General features: G+C 39.5%; 1 protein-coding gene and 1 pseudogene across 1 annotated transcript in view; both read left to right on the forward strand.

The window, feature by feature from the left end:
• Positions 1-27,064, forward strand: part of LOC114566296 (basic proline-rich protein-like) — a 173,326-nt pseudogene that overhangs the window by 79,281 nt on the left and 66,981 nt on the right.
• The window catches only part of LOC114566763 (uncharacterized), a 94,001-nt gene continuing 84,302 nt past the window's right edge, over positions 17,366-27,064 (forward strand). The window contains exon 1 of the mRNA XM_028595486.1: positions 17,366-17,472. The gene's annotated coding sequence lies outside the window, so the exon portion shown is untranslated. The remainder of the gene's footprint in view (positions 17,473-27,064) is intronic.

Genomic DNA, 27,064 nt, shown 5'->3' on the forward strand with positions numbered 1-27,064 from the left:
TATATGCTATTGGTCTTTCCAAATCAGCTGTTCTTTGGTTTAATGCATATTTTTCATTACAGACGTCCAAAGCGTGTCTCTTAATGCTGTTTTTTCTCAGCCTAGAATAATTTAAACTGGTGTCCCTCAGGGTTCTTCCCTAGGGCCCTTTTATTTTCTATTTTTTATAAATGATCTACCACAAATATGTTTTAGATTGTCAGATCCATCTATATGCAGATGATACAGTCATGTATACATCTTAACATGACATATCTGAGATTCAAACCTCTTTTCAATTTGATTTCAATCATATTCAAACATGGTTCTCTTCTAATCTGCTTTTGTTGAATAAAAATAAATGCTATAGCATGTGTTTTGCAACGAGATCTGCACTTCACAAGCAAAATAACTCTCTTGAGGTTAAATTCTTGGATGGTACACCTCTAGAGAATGTTGAGGAGTTTAAATATCTTGGCCTTTGGATCGACTCCCGACTTACCTTCAGACCTCATATTGACTCCATTGTGAAAAAATAAACTGTAGCTTAAGAATGTTATACCGCTCAATTAACTGTAATAACTAAAAATTATTACTGAACTATTATTGCCTATAATTGACTATGCGGATGTTGTTTATCAGAACATGGCCGAAATCAATCTTAAAACTTTGAATGTGATTTATAATAGTCTCTGCAGATTTGTTCTGAGGTGTCAATTTAGAACCCATCACTGTCATTTAATTTGTTTTCACTAACTGCTAGACATCAGTTTCACTGGTTGCAGTTTGTTTATAAATGCATTTTTCAAACAACCCATCCTATCTGAAACAAAACTTGATTTTATATCAATCATCTTATTGTCTAAAATATACTGACCACCTTTTTTTCTCTGTACCACATATATCAAAAGAAATTGGGAGGAGAGCCTTTAAATTTAAAGCCCCTTCCGATTGGAATGGTTTACCTAAGTCTTTTAGATATATCTCCTCTTTTCACCAGTTTAAGATGGGTCTTCTTAATTCTTTGCATACAAGCTGCAATTGTTTTCCTCATGCTTGATATTTGTATTTATTTATTTATTTATTATTATTTTTTTTTTTTTTCTCTCTTTCAACTGTATGTGAATGACCTAAACGGTTTATTGTCTAATATTTAATGGTTTGAATGGGGAGGATATGGGTGGTTTTGGTGTGAAGGAGAGCTTTGCTTTTGTTTGTCAGTATGTATGTATGTGTCAAGTTGTGTGTGATTTCTGGCTGACCACAGCTCTGCCCAAACTTGAAAACTGCTTTATCCTTGATGAACGGAAAGGACAACTCAAAACTGTTCACTTTATGATTTATTATTTTCATAAGGATGGAACAGAATAGGTTGATAACCTTCAAAACACACAAACAAAAACCATGGATTAGTTACAAATGACTCTCAATTTCACTTTCTCAAAATAATCATAAATAAATGTTACTGAATCCTCAACCCTAACCAAACAATCATTTAGTCATTTAGATTAACCTAGGATCATTGCAAGTTAATAATTAGAATATCAATATCATAATTAAACTCATTTAATAATTCAACAATACACATGATTAGAGTAACGTTACTGTCAAGTTCTACGTTCACATAATAAAGTCTTCACTATTTAATTTAAATTGTATGTTACAACCAAACAAAAAGGGCATATAGAAGCATGAATTCAACACATTTCAACACATTCTGTCCTACCAGTTGCGTCTTTGGATGATCAGGAGCTGTGGTCATTGGTATCTCTTCTCAGGAATGAATGAGAGCCGAGTAAGCTTTTACCAAACATGTCAATGCCATGCACTGCTTGTGGGTGCACAGGTTAATGTGGTCCCAAGAGCACTTCCTGGAGGTTGTTTTCAACAGCTCCGGTTGCATGGTTGCCCCCTGCAGTTTGGGAGTGCTTTGAGTGCCCTGAGTGAATTTAGGCTTGAGTGCTCAGTATAGCTTGTAATCAGGAATTGTGATGTGTTGGATTTAGTTACTCTATTTTTGATCCTGTTGCTGCTGCTCTTCAACTGGAAGCAAGACAACTATCCGTCTGACATCCCTGTGAAGAACTGTTGCAGGTATCTTGATTGAATGTTTTTTCCATCTTTTTAGTGGGCTTCACAGTTGCGACTGGGTAGCTGGGGAAGGATCGGAGATATACATCCCTCACAATTCCCTTCTTGTCAGTGTTAGCGTCAATAACTCTGGCAAGCCTGTACTGCGGTTTTTCTTAATTAAAGATTTGGAATCTTCCTCTACAGAGCAAAAGTCCAGTGTTTTCCTCTTTGACCACAGCAAGCCTGCTGAGTGTGGTGTCTGGCCAGGTTACATCCTTTTGGGCCACAAGGAAGAGATCCCTGAGTGCATCTTCACACTCCATGATGGTAAGTGTAGCTTTCTTGATTCTGGACTTGATCTCAAGAGCTAAAGGAATTTCCTTCTTCTTTGGCTTGCTTGTGGTGGTGGTCTTGGCCAGCATTTCTTTCCACCTTGTGGCAGCTCTCCACACCCAGGCAATGACTCTTGTCAACCTGGTTAAACTGCTGAACTTACTGATGTTAAGGATATTCCCCACTGAAGAACCAGAAGGTGGTCTTTGGACTTGGATTTGGTGCCCTCTTCCGTTAGGGCTGCTTTGCAGGTCTATACCTTTGTCAGAGGTTGGAGATATTGGTATATGTGGAGCATGTTGGATTTTTTTTCCCACCTGCGCTCGGGTCAGTGCTGCTGTAAAACATTTCCTTTGGAGCTTGTTTATGCCTTCTTTGGCATCTGCAGCGACTTCTTTGGCTGACTTTGTCGGCCAATCCTCTACAGGTCGTTTCAGAAACTCTGGGCCATTCTGCCACACAGAGTTCTCTTTGAGGTCCTCTGGGGTTGCTCCTCTTGTCGTGAGGTCAGCAATGTTTTGCTCACCTGTAATCCATCTCCAGTCCTCAACTGATGTGGACTTTTGGATCTCTCCCACTCTGTTTGCAAAAAAGGTCTGGTACCCATAACTGTCCCTTTGGATTGCACCCAGCACAGTTTGACTATCTAACAGATGGAGCCAATGTTCTACTTGCATCCGACTGTGCTTTTCAAGGTTCACCAGGGTTCCCCAATACTTTTGACTGGAGTCAGGCTTCTATGGAAGGTAATTTGGTTGAGGCGTGTGTATTCCTCAAACAGGTGGATTACTTCTCCTCTAAGTTTCTCAGACAGAGGTGTGTCCCATGTGTCTCTTGTTAGAGCTTTGCCTCCAGTTTCTTGGAATGGTTTTCTGACTAAAAATGGCTCCTTTCTGTTTGGCAGGTGTTGCAAGGCCTATTGGGTCATACAAACTAGCTACTTGGCTAAGCAGTTGCCTTGAGTCAGTGGGTTTGGAGTTTTCCTTCTCACTTCCTCTCCAATGAGATTTTGACTGATCCTCATCTTCTTTTGTCTATTTGAGAAGTTTATCGAGGTCATGAGGTACAGTTTGTCTGATTCGACTAAATAACCAACTCCAAGGGCTCTGTTGTCTCCTTCTCTCACTTGGTTGGGAGGATGAAGACTTCATCTGGCGATGCTGGATGTTCTGATGTAGATGTTTGCCTTCCACTTTGGCCTGATCGGACCTACGGCGAGGGAAGTATCCACCTGCCTTTAGAATTTCTTCGACTTTTTGGTGGTTCCGTCTAGCTTTTCCAGGTCATTATGGGATGTCAGGATGTCATCTACGTAGGAATCCTCTTCAAGGACTCTCCGTTCCTCTTTCAGATGAGTGAACATGGGCAACTTCACTGTCTCTCTCATGGCTAGTTGTGCGATACACCCTGCTGGTCGATCGCCCATGTTGACCCTGGTGATGGCATATTCCTCAATGTCCCCATCATCACCGTCTCTCCAGAGAAATCTATGGAGGTGCATCTCCAGGTCTTCAAGCCACACAGAATTGTACATCTTTTTGATGTCGCCGAGAGCAGCATGGATTCCTCTCCTGAACCTTAGCAGTACCGCTCGAATGGGATTAAGTACATCAGGCCCTTTCAGAAGAAGGTCATTCATGCTGCTTCCTCTAAACCTCTGGCTGCTGTTCCATACCAGTCGGACAGGTGTTGTTACAGAGTGTGGGTTCGGTGCTATCAAGTGACTGACGTACCATACTGGACCTTTCCAGTCGGCAATGGTCTTTCTAGTGAGTTTCTTTGCTGCCTTCCTTTCCACATCTCATGAACTTTAGTTATGTATGCTGCACGCCAATCTGGTTCTCTCTTGAGTTGTTTCTCCGTCCTCAGAAACGTGGCTTTCACTGCGCTTCTGTTGTTGGGCAGGGAACTTGGATCTTCAATCCAAGGATATTTTGTGTCCCAGTGAGGCTCCTGACTATGCACATTTGACTCCACGTAACTGAGACCTTGCCTGATTATCTCAAGCTGTCTTTCTTCACTAAGAGTCATGTTGGTGAAAGCATTCCTGAATTTTTCTGCCATGTCCGGGGTAAGCTCGCGTATTAATCTCTCTTGCTCCTCTGTGAATGTTTGCCTCCTGGTGCTGGGTTTTTCCATTTTCACGTATTCTTTCCTCTTGACCCCTCCTTTAAGGCAGAGAAAGAAATGGTGATCCGAGGAGCTTCCTCTTTTGCAGTCTCTGTTTCTGCACAGGTAAGTGTCCGTACATTCCTCATCCTCTCCATGACATCTGAGGCATCCTCTGCATGCTTCCAGTCTTTCGACAGCATTCAGCTTCTCAACAGGCTTTAGTTCTTTGAACTGCTTACAAATGAAAATCTTCTCACGGTGCTTTTCATCTCCACACACAACGCATCCTCCCTTTCTCGTGGACCTTGTGGAAGCATACCGCTTCTCAGGGTACGTAGCTTTCTTTTCAGGTCTTTCACTTACACCCAACTGGTCTAGTTTCTCCTGTATGTCATCTTGTGTCTTTAAGAATTTTAGAAGGCTGTCGAAGTGATTGTCGGGTGTGACTCCATTTCTTGGATTGACCATGAATGTCAGCCAGTCCCTCTTCATGTTATCCGGCAGCTTGCTCTCTATGGATCTGATGACAAGGGTATTCTTTATGGCTCCACTACTTTCGAGCTCCGTGAGGTCATTCAGAGCCTTTTCCACAGCTTGAATTAGGTCAATTACCTTCCTTGGTTTGTGCGACTTTAATAGCAGTGACGGGGATTTCTTTGGCTCTGTCACAGGCTTTCTTCTTGGATTGCAAAGTCCACCTCCTCTTTACCATATCTTGGCCAGAGGTTGAATTGGACTGCCTCTCGGATGTCCTCCAGTTTCATGTCGCACTCTTCAATCGTCCTTTCAAGATCAGCCTGCTGGTCGTTGTCGAGTTTGACCTCTTCATCTCCCTTAGTTCCCGCTTCAGACAGCAGGCCAGCCGCGTAGTCATCATTTGCATCACTGACATTTCTTGCCAGGGAACTGAGCTTGCTGAACTCCTCTTGTAGTTCATGCTTAATCATACCAGCTGCAGCTTTGCTCAGGTAGTTCGCTTGCCTGGTGAAAGCAGATTTGGCTAAGGTCCGCTCTTGCTTCAGTTGCTTGACTGTTTTCCCAAACGTTTCCTTTGCCATGGTGTAGCGTTTTACAGTCAATTCTTCCTTTGCATCAACAGCTTGACTTCAGGCCTTTGATCCTTGTCCTCACTGCCGTGCTGGTTATCAACTGTCAAGTTGTGTGTGATTTCTGGCTGACCACAGCTCTGCCCAAACTTGAAAAACTCAAAACTGTCTCAAAATAAGCATAAATAAATGTTACTGAATCCACAAACCTAACCAAACAATCATTTAGTCATTTAGATTAACCTAGGATGATTGCAAGTTAATAATTAGAATATCAATATCATAATTAAACTCATTTAATAATTCTGATGTATGTTTTTCTTGAGGTCTCCTCAAGTTGTTTTGTTAACAGTTTTGTCTAATTGTGAATGAATTGTATATGTTTGCCTTTAAGGACCCCCTTGAAAACGAGATGCTACATCTCAAGGGATTTATCCTAATAAAAATGAATTTTATCATTTGTGTGCATTTTATTTTCAGTGAGACATTGCAACCCATCTAATAATAATGATAACGTTCTTTGTGTCACTGTTTGAGTGGTTTAATAAACCGGTTGAGAGAACTTTACTCTCCTCTCTGACATGAAAATCACAGAGATCATATGTTTACAGAGCTGTGATTGGATGGATTGGTGTGTGTGCCCTCAGTTACCTATTTTGAGGAGGAGGTGAAAGACATTGTCCAAACAAATGTGGTCGAGGTATGGTCAGAAAGAGCTCACAGCAGCAATCATGGAAGCAGAAAAAACCTGTGACCAAGCGAGGAACTTACCTGTTCAATCCATCAACCTGGAGGTATAAGGGGTACAAAGACCTGACAGCAACTAACAACATGCTTGAGCAAGGGAGAGCTGTGTTTGTCACTGCACGGAGGATTGCAGAGGAGGTGGTAGGCACAGGTGAGAGAGGAAGAGGACCATACCAGCAGCAACACCGATTGTGAGAATTAAACCAACTAGCCTTCCCATCTTCAGTGGTTGCAAAAGAGAGTATCACAGGTGGAGGATGGATTGGGAAAACCTGCAAAAGCAGGGGGAGCCATCAGGATCAGCTGAAGTAAATAATCAGCCAAGGAAAGTCATTGACCTGATACAGACTGTAGAAAAAGCCTGCTTTGGAGAAGCTGGGAGCCTGCAGAAAATGCCTTGGATGCCATGATGAGGATGGATATTGCAGAGATGCATACCTGTGCAGAAACAGAGATTGTAAAAGGGGAAGGAGTGCAGACCACCATTACTTTCTCTGCCCAAGAGAAAAATTAAAAAGGGGAGAAGAGAGGATTGAAAAAAGCAGAAAGAAAGAGCAAGCTGACAGAGGACTAATAGAGTTTCTTGTCTGAACTCTCCCTGAGCAAGCAGAAAGGTGCAGAAAACCGTTCAACAACAAGACCACAGTGACAACAGGAAGCACCGGTAAGAACCAGTCTGAACTTTTGAAAGGAAATGGCCTATGTAAACTTCCTGTACTCATGATGCTGATGGAGGTCACGACTAATGCAGGGCAGAAGATTGGGACTCTGGTGGACCTTGCGTCAGACACAAACTACATTACCCATAAGTCTGCCGACAGACTGAGGTTACAAAGTGAGAAGATAACCTTAATGGTGCATGGAGTAGGTGGGATGACCATGAAAGTGAACATTGAACGATATGTCCTCAGAATCAGAGTCCGGACTCCTAAAGGGACAGAAAGAGATTAAGTTGTCTGCTAAGGCCTGGATGAGATCGCCAAGGTGCACAAAGATGTTGGACCAGAGAAGCTACAAATATTCTTCCCAGAGATAAAACTAGAGGATTTAAGAAGACCAAAAGAGGTGGAACCTCTCATTAGCCATAGAGAAGGAAGGGTGAGAGTTGTTTAGAGACCTTGTCTTATGGGACAGTCCATTAGGGAAAACAGTAGGCGGAGCACACCCTGACTTGTGGCAATGCATGGGTCCAAAACCCACTTTGCTCGCTCCATGAGAACAGCCACTGTGAAATATGAGGAGATTGTCAGCCCGACAGCCCAGATGCAAGAGAAAAAGATGGCTGAGGTTAGAGTTACAGCTGCTACTCGTGTGTTCCTGGATTGGTGGAAATGGGACAGCATTGGAGCAGCCTGTCAACCAAGGTGTGGAGGATGTTGGTGTGGAAACTGTCAACCTGGAGGAAAAGAAATGACCCTGGTGGAGGAGATACACATTCTTGAGGTCGGAAAGGCAAGTAAGAAAGACACCAGAGTGGCAATTCGCATATGCAACCCAAGTCCAAGAGATGGTTTCAAGAGGAGAAGCCATAAAACTCACAAATGAAATGATGAGCAGCTGAAAAGGGCCTATGTGGTATGTAAGCCACTTGGTGGTGCCAAAGCCCCACTTAGTGACAACTCCAGTAAGACTAGTGTGGAACAGCAGTCAGAACTTCAAAGGGCTAAGCATGAATGATATTCTGCTTAAGGGGCCAGATGTTCTCAACCCAGTCAGAGCTGTCCTGTTGAGATTCGGAAGAGGTGTGTATGCAGGTCTAGGAGACATAAAGAAAATGTACAATGCATTGTGGTTAGAGGAAGAGGAAATTAATTTCCACAGATTCCTCTGGAGGGACAGCGAAGATGAGATAGTTGAATATGCCATCACAAGAGTCAATATTGGGGATAAAACAGCTGGCTGTATTGCACAACTAGTTGTGCGAGAAACCGCAAAACTGCCTGTGTTTTCTCACCTGGAGGAAGAATGCAGAGCGCTTGAGGAGGATAGTTATGTGGATGACCTCTTAACTTCCCACAATGACCTGAAACAACTGGACAAAATCACAGGAGGAGTTGAGGAAATTTTGAAAGCTAGTGGCTTCTTCCTCAAACCATGGGTCCGGTCAGGCCAAAGTGGGAGGCAGGAGTGAAAATCAGGTGAAATAGCTGGAGAAGGTCAAACCTTGATCCTTCCAAACCAGATAACAAAGCCCTGGGAATTGGGTACCAAGTTGAGGACAACAGACTCTACATGATGACGTCAATCAACTTTTCAAAGAGGAAAAAGAAAATGAGGATAGGCAAGGATCGTCTCAAAGAGGATGTGAGAGCCAAGACACCAAACCCACTCACTAGGAGGGAGCTGTTAAGCCAAGTAGCTGCACTTTACAACCAAATTAGCTTAGCACAATTCTTGTCAGAAAAGATTTCAGGCGACGTAAAATTAAAATTGACCCAAGAAACATGGGATAAACCACTCTCGGAGAGCCTCAGAGAGGAAGCCATCAGATTGTTGGAAGAGTATGTCCAGCTTGGGCAGATCAGATTCCACAGGAGTCTCACACCAGCTGACTGGAAAGGAGAACCATAGGGAATAACATTCTCAGATGGAAGTGACAAGACCTATGGCGCTGTGATGTTCCTGAGATGGAAAACAAGTCAAGGAGTTGAGGTCCGGTTGTTGGACTCAAAAGCCAAGCTGACGCCACTGGATCAGAAAGGAGATGCAGTCAAAGCTGAGATCTGTTGCGCTTTTTTTGCAGCAAGGCTCAGGAGATATATAGAAAAGCATGGTTGAATAAAGATTGAACGATGATTCCATCTAGTGGACAGTCAAACAGTCCTGGGAGCTAGAGAGATTAAAATAGCCCCACATCATCACATACCCTTCACCATACCTAGAGATTGGCCTGGTTTTATTTCAGTTAGCCTAATAGCTGGTTTGATTTGCACTGAGAGATGATTTTATGGAAAGTACCCCATGCTGATCTCTGGTTAATGGTATGTAGTGATGTGGGGCTATTTTAATTCCAAAGGCCAAGGGAACTTTATCAGGATGCATAGTATCCTGGATTCATGAAATAACTGGCCTTTAAAAATAAAAATCTGCCTGCCTCTATGGGAATTTAACATAGGGGTGTACTTACTTATGCCCCCTGTATTTTAAGGAAGAACATTTACGATACATTATTCATTCACAAAGAAAATTGGTGTCCTTAAAGATTAGAATTTTCCTCATTTTCTTTAATTAAGGCATTAAGATGATTTTTTTATTCCTCTATTTAGTCAACTTTTGCATGGGTGTCCTAGGTTTTTCACATGACTATATACACACATAAATATATATATATATATATATATATATATACACATAAATATATATATACATACACACACATACATACACACACACACGGTCAAAAGTTTTAGAACACCCCGGTTTTTGGCAGATACAGTTGAACACACTCGTGGCATTCTACACTGGAAATCAAATATTCTTCAGAAAGTTCTTCCCAACTCTGTTGCAGAAGTTCCCATAAATGTGTGACACTTGTAGGCTGCTTTGCTTTCACTTTTCTGTCCAGTTCATCCCAAACCTGTTAAGCTCCGGTTTAGTGACTCAGGCTCAGAGACGAACACACGGACAGAGAGGGTCAGTTAAGGTGTTTATTTACACAGCGTGTTAGGCAGAGAGTAACAGTTCGGGGTGGAGCGGCTTCAGATCTGAGTGGTGTGGAGAACCGGCAGCACTGAGAGCTGGATGACAAGGAGAGGAGGAAGCAGATGAGCAGGTCACAGCATGGGAGCGGCAGGCAGGCAGCAGGTACAGAACGGAATCTGACCAGAGGAGAGACAAGGTTAAATGCGGCAACAACGACAACGCAGAGAGTGTAGGAACGGAATCAGAGGTAGGTTTATGGAGCCATGTTACGACTGGTTGTGTAGAAACGAACTGGCGCTGGAGAGGTGAACAGCCCGGGTAGATAACTGCTGGTTGATTGATGGAATGAGCTGCAGCTGGAGGGAACAGAGCTGGAGAGAGTGGCCATGCCCATTGACCTAGATCCTCTGCATGAACTGCCACAGCAGGTGGAGACAGACACAGACAACAAACACAGGGAAAAAGGGAAGAGGAAAACAGGTAGGGACAGGGAAAGACAGAGCCAGCCCATAACAAAATCAGCTCAATGGGGTTTAAGTCTGGTGAGTGTGCTGGCCACTCCATGTTTTTAAGCTTACCATCTTGTCCTTTTTTCCTAAGGTAGTTCTGCATGGCGCTGCAAGATGCTGTGGTAGCCATTTTGGTTCAGCGTGTCTTTCACTCTGTACAAATCACCGACCCTGGATCCAGCAAAACAGCCCCAGACCATCACTCTTCCTCCTCCATGTTTGACAGTTGATGTCACACACTGAGGAACCATCCTAATCGACGACGTACAAAAATCCTGCGTAATGAACCAAAGATTTAAAATTTTGATTCATCGGTCCATAACTCCTTCTTCCAGTCTTCAGTAGTCCATCGACAGTGTTTCTTGGCCCAGGCAAGCCTCTTTTTCTTATTCTGACGTCTTAACAATGGCTTTCTTGCTGCAACTGGACCTATCAGACCTGCAGCTCCAAGTCTTCTCTTTCCAGTTGAAACAAAGACTTCTTATTACGACCACTATTAAGCTGTGCTTGAAGCTGTTGTCCTGTGAGCCGCCTATCACGCAAGCAGTTGACTCTCAGAAAGTTGTCTTCTGATTCTGTTGTAGCTTTGGGTCTGCCAGACCTCTTCCTGTCAGAGTTTCCCCAGTTTCTAAGTGCCTTGTGATGGTGAAGAATACTGTACTCACTGACACCTTGACTTTCTTCGCAATTTCTCAAGTGTTATGATGGTCTGTCTCTCTTCCATTGTTAATTGCCTTTTCCCCGCCATTATTATAGCAACACACTACTTTCTGCAGTACAATACTGTACATATAATGCTCACGAGGGTACGGTACCACAGTGTGTTCCAACAATCCTTTTATACAAACAGAGGGGGTTGTAAGTAATCCAGACCAGTGTGAACACCTGAGTGAATTGGTAGCACCAACTTTCAAAGCTTGATCAACCTCCATTGCTGCAGAACAGCTTTACGTTGTTTACCCATTTCTTGTTCCCTGAAAAAGGCCTTTTTGTAAAATACTGAAACTTTTTAATTTTGGGTAACCTTACTTTTTTTTTAACCTCAGGCAGTTCACCATGTGCCTTTGTACCATTTCAAGCTATTCATTGGACTTGAACTGCTAAATTTCAATAAAAAACAAAATAAATTGGGGTGTTCTAATATATATATATATATATATATATATATATATATATATATATATATATATACATATACATATACATATACACTACCGGTCAAAAGTTTGGGGTCACTTAGAAATTTCCATTCCAGACAGAATACCAGCAGAGATCAGTTGCATTGTTTTTTTTAACCAGGGCAGCAGTTTTCAGATTACATTATGTGTTTACATAATTGCAAAATGGTTCTCGACTGTTGTAGACAGAAGTGGCTGAAGAAATGCTTGAAATTCCATGCTTTTTGGTCTAAACGTCATACCCAAAATAAAAGTGGTACAGCTCCCATATACTTTGACACTTAGGGGTGTGCCTGATATCATTGGAAAGGAAACACTCAAGTTGTGTCAGGGTGATTCTAGGCCTTACTGACACAGAGTTACAGAGGCTAGAATGGAGATTTTTATTTCTGTCCAAGTTATAAATCTGTAAAATTATTAAAATACACTGCTGTAAACACATCTGACAGGTGACAGACAACACAGCATTAGCCACGTCTCAGCTTACTACAGAAAAAAATTCAGAAGCTAAAAGACTCAAAAATGGATTTTATATGAATTCTTTTCTACAAATATGTCTGTGCGTTTTTTTATTTCTATTTGAAAAGTGCAAATAAAAAAGCCAAAAAACTACAAAATACAACACTTCTCAAATACACAAACAAACCCACATCAATCACCTTTCCAATGATATCAGGCACACCCCTGAGTGTCAAAGTATATGGGAGCTGGACCACTTTTAATTTGGGTATGACGTTTAGACCAAAAAACATGAATTTCAAGTGTTTCTTCAGCCACTTCTTTCTACAACAGTCGAGAACCCTTTTGCAATTATGTAAGCAAATAATGTAATCTGAAAACTGCTGCCCTGGTTAAAAAAAACAATACAACTGATCTCAGCAGGTATTGTGTCTGGAATGGAGTGGAATGGAAATTTCTAAGTGACCCCAAACTTTTGACCGGTAGTGTACATATATATATATATATATATTTATATATATATAATGTTGATTTATATTGTTGAGGTGTTTAATTACTTTGTACATTATTAAATGACTAAGTTTGCTCCTCATTGTTTATTTGGATGCTTATGACTTTCAATAATGAGCTAATTTGTGTGTTTTCTCTTTTTTTCCTTTTCTATTCAAAGGTTTTCAACCTACTTACTACTACGAAATCCTGTTATATTGTGTAAAATTTAAATAAATGCCTGGATAAGGAGTGAGTTGTCAACGTATCCTCTGTTGTCACCCTAATCTTTTTTTCAAAGTTGAGGCAGTCACTGATGAAAACACCCAGATAACTTGACAGTGTCTGTGTGTGTGTATGTGTGTGTGTGTGTGTGTATGTGTTTGTGTGTGTGTTTGTGTGTGTTTGAGATCAAGTAATACTAGGATTGAAATGTTGCCACTATCTGTGTTTAAGTGGATGTCATCAAAGACTTTAACAAGAGCCGTCTCAGTGCTGTGATGTGGTCTAAAACCCAAATGGAAGGCATCAAAACTTGTTTAGTGACAGGAAAAGGTTGAGTTGTTGGAAAAAACACTTTTTCTATGATTTTACTTAAAAACGGAAGGTTTGATATTGGCCTATAGTTGCTCATTAGTGTCGTGTCTAGATTGTTCTTTTTTAGGAGTGGCTTGATGACTGCAGTTTTCAGGTCCTGTGGGAAGATACCTGAGAGCAGAGACGTGTTTACAATCTGTACAAGATCAGAAGACAATTACATTTTTTTCTGAAAAGGCCCGTTGGTAGAATATCAAGGCAACAGAAGGAGGTTTTCAGATGTTGTATAATGTCCTCCAGGTTTTTATCATTGAGCATATGAAATTGTGTCATATTGGAATTTGTTTTGCCTGGACACTGTGACAACACAAACTCTGTACTCGATATGTTGGCACTGACTGTCTAATTTTCTGAATTTTGTCTGTGAAGAAGGAGGCAAATTCATTGCAGGGCTTGGTGGATAAAAGTTCAGATGCTACTGGTACTGGAGGGTTTTGTTAATCTATCGACAGTAGCAAACAAAGCACGTGAATTATTATTGTTTTTGGCAATAATGTCGGAGAAAAAGGACCGCCTTGCATTCCTCAGTTCCAAATTATACATGCAAAGTCTCTCTTTAAGGGTGTTGTAGTGGACCTGGAGATTAGCTTTTCGCCACCTGCGTTCAGCTTTTCAACACTTTTTTTGTGTTCTTACCAGTATGAAATTTCTCCATGGAGATCTTTTCTTACCAGAGACAGCTTTGACCTTAGTGGGGCTAATGGCATTAAAATAACTTTTGCAATTTTACAGTTGAAATTATCTACAAGCTCAGTGACTAAAACCCCAGTGAGGGCGGGTGTAGAGGAGAAAAGCTGAATTAATTTTTCACTGGTGTTTTCAGTGACATACCGTTTTCTGATTAACTTTGTTTGAACACTTTTGGGCACAGAGATAGTGCCATTAAAGAAAACAGGAATGATCAGAGAGAGCAACATCAGTCACCACAACCTTGGAAATGTTCAGACCCTTGGAGATAATCAAGTCCAGAGTCTGCCCCTTATTGTGCGTGGACTGTCACATGCTGAGTCAGTCCATAGCTCTCAAAAATAAAACACAGTTCTTTGGTCCCTCTGTCCTGGGTGTTGCCAACATGAATGTTGACATCACCAGCAATAATTACACAGTCAAAGTTAATACAGATTATAGATAGCAGTTCAGTGAAGTCATCAAAGAAGGCTACACAGTATCTACGTGGCCTGTAGATATTCAGAAATATAGCTCGAGAGAAAGACCTTATCTTAATAGCCACATATTCAAAAGAAGTAAAATTTCCATAAGATAGCTTACATTGGAATGAGTCATTAAACAAAATGGCGACTCCACCTCCTTTCTTATTCACTCTATTCTCACTCATAAAACTGAAGTTAGGGGGAGCTGACTCAATGAGAGCAGCAGCACTGTTATTATGGTCCAACCAGGTTTCAGTTAAAAACATAAAATCAAGATTGTACTCACAGTTTTATCCGATCGCTATGACAACTTTTTCAATTCTTTTAACAGCTTTTCTAAACTCTTAACGCACCAACACACCTACAACAAACAATTGGCAAAACAGGTAATTTCATCCTAAAAATCACACATTGTAAACTAAACTCCAACACTGATTTTCAAAATACAATAATAAACTAACACAATGTACTATGTCTACCAAAACAATGTCAATCATGTCTCAAAATCAAATAATTCTCACAAAACACTAACATGTTCTCAAAGGGAATGGGAGATGACCCTTTGATTGGTTTATTGCATGTTACGCCCAAAACACACCCTTTAACAAGTTCTCTTCCAACTGGAACATTTAGTCAATCATAGAACAATATCATACAAAACACTAACACATATATATATATATATATATATATATAACCTTTATTTATCCAAGTAAGTCGATTGAGAACAAATTGTCATTTGCAACGACACAAATGACCATGACCTGTTTCACACAGTTCCACAATCATACCTGGAAGCTGCCCAGTACCACCACAGTCTGATCTGCTGCCCACAGAGCAGTACATAGCAGTATACATACTATATATATATATATATATATATATATATATATATATATATATATATAGATACAGTACTTAAAATATAAAGTAGTATATATCAATTATATATCTCAATCATCAGTAACGAGATGGCAGAATTGGACCAGCAATTCCAAGGGCCTGCATCCATACAGTGCAGTACTGTCAATACTGTAAATATTCTCAAAGATAGTACATGGGACCATAGAAACAGTGTCTGACAAACATTAGTACATTACAGTAAGGTAGTGCATGGGAGCAAAAAAAACAGTGACTGATGAACAGTAGTATATTACAGTAAAGAATGATGATGAAATACATTTACAATTAAATCCATACATAATGTAGTCTAATTGGTTCATGCTCCACGCTAATTGGTGACAATGAATCTGGTTATCTTGAAACTTTCATGATCTAAACATGGAATATTGTTTGTCTGTTTCCATACAACTATGCATTAAGAGTTATGCAACAGTTACTTATCATTTTGAGCAGTTGTATGGATTGATAGTTAGATGATTGTAATGGAATGAATAGACATCATCTGAATCATCTGAAATGTAATGTGTGAATTGCTTTTTGAAATAGTAGTACTTTGATGTTAAGTTGTGTCATATTAAACAGGTGATCTTTGTTAAATGATCATATGATCTTTGGTTTATGTGTATTGTATCCAAGCAATTGAAACAAGTTTTGAAACAATGTGCATTTTGATCATTGGTTTGGAAAAATGACATCAACGTTGTGAAATTATTGCCAAAGTGATTGTAAAAAACTGTAAGCAAAAACGTTAAAATGTATAAATAAGTTATTAAACAACATCCCGTGAAACAATGATTCCTAAAGGTCTGGACTATTTCTTAAATGGTTTTCGTTTTTTCAGTGGAGTCTGGTTCAGAATCTGAACTTACCTTCAGTTATATGAAGAACTTTAAAATTCTCTCTCTCTGCTGTCTCGCTCTGCTGATTGATGGATCAATTGTGCGCGAGGAAACTGCAGCTGCACAAGGGTAAGGACAAGGTGGTGTCTCTCTCTCTCTCTCTCTCTCTCTCTCTCTTTCTTGTGTGTGTGTGTGTCAGTGTGTGTATGTGTGTTTGTGTGTGCGTGTGTGTGTATAAAAGTGAATTTCTTTCTTTATATTTTACTGCTTACAACTGACTGAATTATTCACGCCTAAAATCACTTTTTATGTCTGTTTGGTAAATTTTCAGTATATTTTGTGCAGAGTGTAGCCTATACTTCATGGATGTATTAAGAGAACGGTATACATGTACATACTTGATACTTTTACATGGCAAACAGCGCCACCAAAATCCCGCTTGCAGCCGAAAATATATGACACCCGTACTGATAACAATGAATGGAGAAAAGATAAGGGAGTTAATCTCTACTTTTCCTTTGAAATAGGTCCAAACTGGAACCCGGTTCCAAACTGGACGGAAACATCGGCAGTATATATATATATATATATATATATATATATATAATAAATTCTACCGTCCGCTAGCCTTGTTTAAACAATTGTTAACAGTCGTAATTGAGAAATATAAGGACATTCCCATAAACAGCACCTCTTTTGAGTTTCTGTAGTGTAGTGGTTATCATGTTCGCTTAACACGCGGAGGGCGGGGGTTGAAAGGTCCCCGGTTTGAGACCGGGTGGAAACAAGTTTTTCGTTTTATCACAGTGATTCGAGTTTAAATCTTATGACATATTAAATTAGCAATTCAACTTAATGTTTATTTATATGTAGCTTCCTGATTATACCTTTTGCAGATTGGCTAACTGTTTGTTATTGATCACCTGACAGAAAATGACACTCAGCGTGTGAAAGCGGAATTTCCAATACGTTCCTAATTGCATCCTAAAGGTTGGGTGGAGAGACTCCATGTGTTGCTGCTGTTTGGCAAGCGATATTACGAATCCCACTATGGCCATGCCAAGACCCGCCCTTCAATAGCATTCACACAATACAATTTAACCCGTACCCCTAACCCTAACCCCCTTCACACCAGTGGTCACCTTGTGCCCGTGCCCCTCGTAGCACCCATTCTGCGCGCTGCGTTTTAACCCAAACCTAACCTTAACCACTTGAGGTGAAATGCCTAACCCCAACCAATCGAGCTGCTTCATAGGGCAGGTCTTAGCCATAGTGGGATTCGTAATTTTGCGGCCAGGCAACGTGCAGCAGTGCTGCAGCAACTCGCCAGTCTTTGTGTCCTATAACACTTAATGAGTACAGGCTGAACCGACACATTCAACCACCGGAGCGACCGGGCAGAGCTCCGGTATCCGGTAAGTGTTCTTACGCCGCCTCTGTGTGTGCTAAATGCTTCTGTAAGTTAGCCCGCAGTGCTAAAACCTAACGTTAGCTGCCCTTTGAGAGGCTAACGGTCAGCATGTTCTCTGTTTGCAGACATCACTATCACTATCTGTCACACGGTGTCACGCACAATCCCGCAACCCGAGGATCACATTTAACTGAGTGTTTGGGACTTTTGCGATAGGAGTTGTGTTTTTGCATGTGGCTGCCATGTTGGTGCATTCAAGGTCCCTTCGAGGGAAACGCCACTTTGTCTTTTATAAGCATGGTTTATCTTGTGTTTTTGTAAATTAATCATTTGTTTTAAAAATCTTATTCTGAAAAGTGATTTCTACATAAATGTAGTGCAGTAAAATACAATATGTCCCTTTTCTGATTAGCAGTCTTGTTGCATAAAGCATAGAAAAGTTTAAAAATCTACAGTTTGAACTACACTTAAACGTGAAAACGGGCTCTCCATGAATGGGTTAAACAGCGCCCCCAAAATCCCGCTTGTGGCCGTAAATATATGACACCCATAGTGATAAGAACTACCATAGAGAGTGATTGGGAAAAGTTAAGGGAACGAGTATATCAGCCTACTGGCCCAGAGAAAAAGGGTTTAGAACGAGTATATCAGCCTACTGGCCCAGAGAAAAGGGTTTAGAACGAGTATATCAGCCTACTGGCCCAGAGAAAAGGGTTTAGAACGAGTATATTGGCCTACTGGCCCAGAGAAAAGGGTTTAGAACGAGTATATCGGCCTACTGGCCCAGAGAAAAGGGTTTAGAACGAGTATATCAGCCTACTGGCCCAGAGAAAAGGGTTTAGAACGAGTATATCAGCCTACTGGCCCAGAGAAAAAGGGTTTAGAACGAGTATATCAGCCTACTGGCCCAGAGAAAAGGGTTTAGAACGAGTATATTGGCCTAGAGAAAAGGGTTTAGAACGAGTATATCGGCCTACTGGCCCAGAGAAAAGGGTTTAGAACGAGTATATTGGCCTACTGGCCCAGAGAAAAGGGTTTAGAACGAGTATATCGGCCTACTGGCCCAGAGAAAAGGGTTTAGAACGAGTATATCGGCCTACTGGCCCAGAGAAAAGGGTTTAGAACGAGTATATCGGCCTACTGGCCCAGAGAAAAGGGTTTAGAACGAGTATATCAGCCTACTGGCCCAGAGAAAAGGGTTTAGAACGAGTATATCAGCCTACTGGCCCAGAGAAAAGGGTTTAGAACGAGTATATTGGCCTACTGGCCCAGAGAAAAGGGTTTAGAACGAGTATATCAGCCTACTGGCCCACGGAAAAGTGTTTAGAACGAGTGTATCGGCCTACTGGCCCACACTGTAAAAAAAAAAACACGTAAAAAAAACGGTAAAAAGTCTGGCAGCAAAGTTGCCAAACACTTACCGTCAACTTACAGTAAAACAACCTTACATTATTTTACAGGAAAATTCTTTTTTTAAATACAGAAATTTCCTGTAAATATTTTCTGTATTTTTACAGTCTAACTATTGTAGAATTAAAACAAATTCTTGTTATAAAACATTTCTAGAATGTTAAACAAATGTATAAATCTTTATCAAAACTAAAAAATATTGCAAATAACCTTAAAATTACATAATTTAAATGAAAACTGCTGTTTTCATACGGTTTTCTTTGGTAAATTCACAAGCTTATCCAATCCATCCACAAGAACTCCCTGTTAAAGTACAGATTTCATTGATGTAAAACACACAAAAATGATGTAAAATGACTTTCAAATACCCTCCTTTAGGCGTTTATTTTATGATTATCCAATCTATTTACGGTAAATTCCTGTTTAATACTGTTTTTTTACTGCACAAAAAAGAGATAATGAGATAATACCTTCTAGAAACATTGTAATAATAGTCAGTACTTTATATAAACAATATTTGAGAGTATTTACAAGCAACATTCCAATATATCTACATAGTTTTACCATTGATTTGTGTTGTTTACTTTAAATAAACATTCATTTATAGTTATAGAAGGCAACTCTCCAATATATTTACATACTTTTACCATTAATGTATGTTGTTTACTTTAAATAAACATTCATTTATAGTTATAAAAGGCAACTCTCCAATATATTTACATACCTTTACCTTTAATATATGAGGTTTACTTTATATAAACATTCTTTTTTTAGTTATAAAAAGCAAATATCCAATATATACACATAGTTTTACCGTTATTGTATGGGTGTTCACTTTATATAAACATTATTTGACAGTAATAACAAGCAACTATCCAATATATCTACAGACTGTACCTCATTATTGTATGGGATTTTACTTTATATAAACTGTTCTTTAAAGTAATAACATGCAACTATCCAATATATATATACATACTTTTACTATTAATATATGAGGTTTCTTTATATTACATTGTTTTATAGTAATTTAAAAGCAACTATCTGGTATAGCTACACTTAAATAGACTTTTCCTCATTGAAGTAGGGGATTTACTTTATATAAACATTTGTTGACAGTAATAACAAGCAGCTCTCCATTATATGCACATACATGCTTATTTTATATAAACTTTGACAGTAATAACAAGCAACACCAATATATCTACAGACTTTTGTTATAAGTGCATGGGATTTACTTCATAAACATTATTTGACAGTAATTACTGTTACTATCAAATATATGTTCACAATTTCCTCATTAGTAAATGGGGTTTGGAATGTACAAAAACCAAAAGGGCTATGTAAAAGTGCATTTGCATCAACTACTAATACACGCAATAAATATATACATTTTTCTGCTGACATTTTACAGCATTGTCCAATCCATTCACTACAGATCTCCATTTACTGCTTGTTTTACAGATAAATGCACTATTTAAACAGTGCTATCCTTAAAGTTCACATATGAATAAACTTATGGGAGCAAAAACTGTCTGGTACATTACATTATAGCAAAAGGGGAACTATGGGCACTTTGGGAATTCATACATGTGTGTTCAAAATGTCAGTAAACATTAAAAAACTCTCAAAAATCCAAAAACTCAAAATTGTGATGTCATCTGATATAATGTCAGGAGCTTTTTCAAAAACAATGAATTGAGAAAGATTTTAAAGATGACACTGAGAACATCCAGGGGGGTGTTCGGAGGTAACGGGTAGATTTTCTGTTTCAGAAATGAAACGCTAACATAGAATAAACCTCTTTTTTTTTTTTTATTCTACAAAATTAGTTTCACATTCATTGTCTATGAAGCAGCTTAGTAACCTGATGACATCATAGTTTGAGTCTTACATTTCTGGTTTGTGGCTTTGTGGGAGAGTAGCTCTTCATCTAAAATATCAGAGGTGAGATTAAAGGCTGTGGCACACCAGGGACGTTTTTTCCATGCGATTATTTCGCATGTCAATATATTTTTTCGAACTGTTCTTTTTGTCACAAGTAGTGTTCACTTATGAGAATCACCAAACAACAACAAAACAGAGGCTGCTGTCTGAACTACAGACTGTACGTCAGCTAACTTTATTACTCCTTTCAACCTTTACAAAGGCAGCACATTCTTTCCGTTTTTAACTTTCACAATAAGCCCGAGACATATACTACACTGTTTTGCAGAGGGAATTCAATTGAGTATTAACTGTATACTCAATTAGAGTTGGAGGAAACTCAATAAATAGCTTACAGTTAGAGCCCTGCAAGCCCCATTGGGCCCCGACAGGCTAAGCCCATTCGGGCCGGGCTCGGGCCGTTTTTTTTTTTTTTTTTACAGATCGGGCTCGGGTCGGCCTCGGGCTTATTTTAGCTTCTCTCGTCATTGTGCCCATCTTAGTAGCGTGTGACGTGTGTGTGTGTTTGCGTGTGTAGCAGAGACAGCGCGCATTAGAGAGCGCGTCCGAGAGCTTAAAAGTGATCGATGTTGGTCTAGGGTCGGGCCGGGTTCGGGCTGAAAAAATTGCAGGCGTTGTCGGGCTGGGGTCGGGTAGGGCTTGAACACCACGGGCCAGGGCCGGGTTAGGGCTGGAGTTTTCGGCCCGTGCAGGGCTCTACTTACAGTAGCTTAGTGTTACAGCTTTTCCTGGGACGTACCCAAAGCTAACCTCCGTCCCTCCACTCAGCAGTCTGGAAACCAGACAGGACACCTTTTGGTGATTGTGAGGAGCTGCTACATTTATTTGTTCTCAAACTGCAGACTCTAGCTGCTGTACAGTCACTTCATATCTTCACCACTGATCGTTAACTCTCCTCTGCTCCGACTGCTCTCTCTTTCTCGTCCGCTCACATCACATCTTTCGTCACTTTCTTTCTCTCTTCAGCATCTGTCCGACTGATACGGTAGATGAGCTGGCGCAAATATCCAAAACCTTTATTGAAAACTATGGCAAATTTGCACCGCTGTCGGTGTGAACAGTTTTGATGTGAAATATTCACAGCCGATTATTTTGCATATTGCGTCGCTTATTCGTCACGCCCCCGGTGTGTAACTGTCTTAAGTCACACATGTGTAAGTCACAAGTCTTAACCTTCACCGTCTTGAACAAGTCCCAAGTCACATTGTTTAGACCCAAGTAAGGCTGTACCAACAAAAAGGGGTGTAACCTCTTGGTTGTTGTTTTTTTGTTTCTGTTTAAAAGCACAGACCAGGTAAAGCAGCCGTTAACAATGCAGGGGCCCGTTTCAGGAAGGAGGTTTAACAAACTCTGAGTCTAACCCTGATATCTGAGTTGATTTACCCTGAGATGGGAAACTCTGAGTTAAAAAAAAAAAAAGGGCATGTCAACGATGGGAGACGTTAGTGATACGAGGATGGCTAAGGTTAGGTAGGCTACATAACTGATAGACTGGGAAGAAAAATGATAGCGCTCAAATAGGAAGTTATCTAAAAATTAAAATGTCGGGGTTTCAATATCATCTCCAGACGTATGTTTAACTCCCTGCAAAGTAATACAGCTTCTTCATCAACGGGATCGTCAACAAAAGGAAATGCCATGTTCGAGAAAAAAACGTTTCATAGTCTGCTTAACATGGTTAATAAACCACCCCTGTTTTTTTATTCATGCAGATACAAACTGTGCTAAAATGAGCTTGATTAAGACTGATAAATGAATGATGAAATAAAAGAGCACTGTGTCAGAGGGAGGAGACTGAAAGGAGGAAACCTGCTCCCGACCAGGCTAGGTTCACAGAGTCCGAGGTTAAGTTACCTCTCTTTCTGAAACGGAAAACCCAGAATTACCCTCATCTCAGGGTTAGCAAACTCAGAGTTTTCACTAAACCTGCTTTCTGAAATGGACCCCACATGTCATTCGGTACCTCCTTCAGCTGTATGTGGGTTTGTGAACTCCTTTGCTGCCTCCTTCTTAGCCTCTGCTGGGCTCCCTCTTGCTCTGGGCTATCCTTTTCTCAGCCATCTGATGCACGAGTCTTCACCCAGGCTATTCAGACCGTAAAGCAGGTTCTCAGGCTGGCTGTGGGACAGATGTCTGGTCTGTTGACCCTTGTCAAACTGAACACAGAATGAGAGCCCTAACATGGGTGAGAAAGATGTGGTATGGTACAGATGATAACGTGTGATACTGTATGGTGAACATCTATTTACTTTAGCTTTCTGTATCTCCTTGATCTTCTTATCTTGGTATCCTCCTTTCTTCCATCTAGCCTAAACAGGGATTAAAGAATTAGGGTGAGATTTAAAAACTATACATTTTTCAGATTTATTTGTGGATGTTTCCCAGCACTGGCCACCAGCTATTTATTTATTTAGATTTACAGCAAAAATTAAACTTAAAATACATATTTCATTACAGATTAAGTGCAATTGTCTGGAGGGAGAAACACTCATAAATAGAGCAGGTAGCCTACAGTATATCTTATTTCTCAGTTTTTTCAATTCCCTGTCCGTTTATTTTTATGTGGAAAGCGAGAATGGTAAGACAGAATGATAATGTTAATTTGGACACAGTGAATCATGAGTGAAAATAACGATCACATTGAAATTAAGATGTTGTGGTCCACAAAGCAGACTCTTAACTCTGTTAACCCCTCTTCAAATAACTGCAAAGCTTAATACAAGTCCTACTCTATGGCTAGAATTTAGTAGACTTGCATTAAGAGATACTGGACATGATGATGTTTGACAGCGATTAAAACACTAACACACAGTATGTATGAGACCACATTGCATAAGCTAAAATGGACCCTACATTATACCAATATTTACCCTCTGAAGAGTCTCTGATGCATATATTGGATAGTTAATTGTAAATATTATATATATATATATATATATATATATATATATATATATATATATATGTGTGTACTGTACTGTGTGTGTATATATATTAATATATACACACAGTAAATTAATGGGATAAGTCTGTAGATATATTGAATAGTTGCTTTTAATCACTATAAAGTATTGTTTGTTTAAAGTAAACCTAATATATTAATGATTAAAGTACAGTATATTAGATAGTTTCTTTTTAACACTATACAATATTGTTTATAAAGTAAACCATTATACATTTACGGGGAAAAGCCTGTAGACATATTGAAGAGTTGTTGTAATTGCTGATAAATAATTTATATAAAGTAATGACTATATATATTTTTTGTACAATAGAAAACCAGTATTAAACTGGAATTTACTGTAAATTGATTGGATAATCATGTAAAATAAATGCCTAAAGCTTTTAAGATACTATTAATGGGCTGTCAAATAGGGTAATTTTACATTAATTTGACATGATTTTTGTGTGTTTTACATACAGAAATCTGTACTTTAACAGAGTTCTTGTGGATGGATTGGATAATCTTGTGAATTTACCAAAGAAAACCGTATGAAAACAGCAGTTTTCATTTAAATTATGTAATTTTAAGGTATTTTGCAATATTTTTCAGTGTTTTTACAGATTTATACATTTGTTTGACATTCTAAACGTGTTTTTTGATTACAATTCTTTTTAATTCTACAGTAGTTGGACTGTGAAAATACAGAAAATGTACAGTAAATATCTGTGTATTTTAAAAAGAAATTCTTTGTAGAATAACATAAGGTTTTTTACTGTCATTTCAGGGTAAGTGTTTGGCAACTTTTGCTGCCAGACTTTTTACCGTTTTTTAACGATTGTTTTTTAACGTTTTTTTTACATTAAATTTAAGGTTTAACTGTAAAAAAACAGAAAGATGCCTCAATTTTACACACTGTAAAATTATGTTTTTTTTTGTCTTTTTACATAAAATTCAATGTAATTTAACTTTCAAGACCATAAAGCAATTGGAATTATCCTGTTAAACTATATTATCTCATTATATCAATTTACAGACTAAAACCGTAATTTAATGGTTTTTTTTTAAATAAAAGTATTTTTCTGTATTTGTATGGCATTAATACTTAATGTAAAAAACGGAAAAAATCCGTAAAATTATACAATGAATTCCAGTGAAATAACTTTTTTTTTTTTTACAGTGCAGAGAAAAGAGTTTTGCCTGGGCATGTAACAGACAGTGTGCCTGTGTTTGTGTGTGTGCGTTGTGCAACGGAGTGTGTCAGTGTGTGGGTGTCTGTGTTTGTGTGTGTGCGCTGTGCAGCGGTGTGTGCGTGTCTGTGTTTGTGCACTGTGCGCAGGGCAGCTGTGTGTGTGTGTGTGTGTGTATCTCTAATGTGTGTGTATTGGATTCACTCAACCAATCAGCGCGTGTCTCTTATGTGTGTATTGCAATTCTCCTCAACCAATCAGCGCGCATCCTCTAAATATTCATGAGCATACCATATTTGGAAGAAAAGCTGTCGTTCCAAATAGCGCCAAAACACAGGGATGCATAAGGGCCAAAAGAAATAGCACCTGGGTCCTTTTCAGCCCAACCAATGTCACATACCCCATTAGGAGACCATAAGGAACAGTGTGAAATACTCTATATAATCATTCTATCACCCCTTTGACCATCTCTCCTCTTTAACCATCCTCCGCAGCGCTGCAGAGGAAGGTCTGGCTAGTCAACATTCTGGGATGGCAGATAAATGAGACCTTGTTCCCATGCTATTTTGCTTTGTTTCACCAACCAGCACACGGCCCAAAAGGGTCCCAGAGAGCCTGAAAGAAGAAATTACTTCAAAGTCAGATTTTGAATTGGATAATGAAAATCAGCAAGTAAATGGCTTTAAAAATGGGGAACAAAATTGTCCTTTAAAATGGGATTAACTGGTGCTACAGAACATAACTATTAATAGTCATTTTATACTAAACAATAAGACACAATTTACATTACAGAAATATGAGTCAACTCATTCTACAGAGTTGCGTCTGCAGCTCAATGCCAGACTCCATAAATCTCTAATTTTAGTGTTTTCAGGATCATCTGTAAGAATTACCATTTATGATAATTTACAAAGACAAAGTTTTGAATCTTTCATTCGGCTATCATCAAATTTACCACGCCCGCAAGAGATTTAAAAAGAAATTTACACTTTTAGAAGTTTTTCCTGATTTCATCTTACATGAGGTTTTAGTATTAACAGCACACACTGATTCAAATAAATGTGGACTTCATTTCAAACAGCTGTTACAAAATTAAGCAAACATTTTAAAAAATACAAATAAATTATTAAACAACATCTTGTGAAGCATTGATTCCTAAAAGTCTTGACTACTTCTTAAATGGTTTGTATTTTCAGTGGAGTCTGGTTCTGAATCTGAACTTACCTTCAGGTATTTGACAAACTTTAAAATTCCCTCTCTCTGCTTTCTCGCTCCGCTGATTGAAGGATCAATTGTGCGCGAGGAAACAGCAGCTGCACAAGGGTAAGGACAAGGGTGGTCTCTCTCTCTCTCTCTCTCTCTCTCTCTCTCTCTCTCTCCGTCTGTGTGTGTGTTCAGAGAATTTTTTTTTTTAAAAAGTCCTTCTGTCTGACAAAGCAGGTGGAGAACTGAATGTGACTTTGCAACTTCTCTTGCCAGGGGTGCAACTAACCAGTGTCAGACGGGTATGCTGCAACAATTTTGGCGTTTCCATCTCTGTCTGCACTCTTTTTCCCCCAAAAAGGACACAGTGGATAAGTTCTTCAAATCATACTGGACATTTAGTTATTTGTGGTCCAACTAACTCCTACCTGATGTCATCACTTGTCTCATCTCTACGTGATGCCATCGCCGACCTCATGTCTGTCTCATTCAGTCCTTGCCTGTGTTCTTCTCCACTAAGACATATTGTCAAACAGGCATTATGTAATAGATTTTCCATGTTAGTTTTTTTCTATTTGTTGGTATCAAGTGGCTCCCCCTACAGTTCCACCTAATGTTAGACCTACCTGTTGCCTTCCCCTGTCTTTCAGTGTCGGTGCTTGGGCCCTAAAAATAAGTTTCATGTAAATTGGTTGATGTTTGTCATATAAAGCGCATTTCCTATTGCCAGCGGGGGGCGCTATGACCAAAAGTCAATTTTGGCCTGTCGGTGTCCTCAGGCCTGGACCCTTGTCAATCGTGAGAAATTTTGACCATATATGACAACGTATACTCAAATTACAACAATTTTTTTGTTCATCGCTAAACACTCAAAATGGCCGCCACACCACGCCCACACCGCCTGA

Source organism: Perca flavescens, chromosome 13, assembly GCF_004354835.1.
Source record: "Perca flavescens isolate YP-PL-M2 chromosome 13, PFLA_1.0, whole genome shotgun sequence".
Classification (NCBI taxonomy): Eukaryota; Metazoa; Chordata; class Actinopteri; order Perciformes; family Percidae; genus Perca; species Perca flavescens.